Consider the following 1,315-nt stretch of genomic DNA (forward strand, 5'->3'; position numbering starts at 1 on the left):
ATACATACATATATATATATATATATATATGTGCTGGGGATGCCAAAAAATTGTATACACGACTTGTATTCATCTTTTGTCGGTGTATATTGAATATTACAATTTCAATAGTTTTTTCCTTTCTTAAAATGTGTATACAGGGGTGGCCAGATAGGTCAGTTGGTTAGAGTGTGAGGTCTGAACAACAGGGTTGCCAGTTCGATTCCCACATGGGCCAGTGAGCTGCGCCTCCTGCAACTAGATTGAAAACGACGACTGGACTTGGACCTGAGCTGCGCCCTCCACAACTAGATTGAAGGACAACGACTTGGAGCTGATGAGCCCTAGAGAAACACACTTTTCCCCAATATTTCCCAATAAAAAATATTGGATTAAGATTAATATATTTAAATAAAAGATTTTTTAAAATGTGTATACATTTTTTGGCTATACTGTATATATATGTATCCTGGAATGAAATATTGCAAAATGTTAGTATCAACGTTATGTTGCTGAGTGATGGTATTATAGCATATTTTTCAGACTTTTTTTTTCAGGAACAAAAGCCGGGTTTTTCATTTCTTGCATTTGAAGTACTTTTGATGACCTCCCTGGCCTGAGACTCTGTCATAGTCCTTAACTGCCACACAACTGCAACCAACCACTTCACAGGGCTTTCCCTGTCTCAGTTTTACAGAGGCCTACTCATTCCCCTAATTTCTTGTTGTCATCAACCTTAATTAGGTTGATTTGGAGTTCAGCACCGAGGGCCTCCACCAACTTGACATACACAGGCTCATCACAGTTGGATGCAAGCACACACAGATAGGCTTGGCACTGGTGTGAGGCTTTGGCAGCTTGGCGATTTCCCCATGTTAGGCCCTCATGGATGACGGTGGTACCTCTTGTAAAGCAGTGTTAACTTCCATTACACCTGTAGCAGCAATGCCTTTCTCAGCCATGGCTGGCGGTGGGTCACAGGTAGAGCTGAATCTTGAATGCACCTGAGCCTCTGCCTCCATGCCACTTGGTGGTGGAAAGGGAAGTGCTAGATATTTCCTTATATGGACCTTCCTGTGTTTTTCCAAAATTTCCATAACAAGGATGATTTGCTTTGATATTTGGAAAAAAATGATAAGAAAACATTCAGAGTCGTTTCTTTAAAATTCATTTAAATAAATGATCAATCACGTAGTATATTTTATTTAGTATTTAAAATGTGTTGGCTGGAGATGAGGTGTAGGGGAGGGGGTGGGGAGGGAGATTCAAAGGGAAAGATGGGATTGTTTGTTTCATGGAGAGCCTATTATTCACCAGGTATGTTTCTGCTGTTTAC

General features: G+C 40.4%; 1 pseudogene; it reads right to left on the minus strand.

The window, feature by feature from the left end:
- Positions 1–554: 554 nt before the first annotated feature.
- LOC109437923 (small ribosomal subunit protein eS12 pseudogene) lies at positions 555–1,028 on the minus strand (annotated as a pseudogene).
- Between the last annotated feature and the right edge of the window lie 287 nt (positions 1,029–1,315).

Source organism: Rhinolophus sinicus, chromosome 18 (assembly GCF_057876585.1).
Source record: "Rhinolophus sinicus isolate RSI-liver-muscle chromosome 18, RSI-T2T, whole genome shotgun sequence".
In the NCBI taxonomy this organism is placed as follows: domain Eukaryota; kingdom Metazoa; phylum Chordata; class Mammalia; order Chiroptera; family Rhinolophidae; genus Rhinolophus; species Rhinolophus sinicus.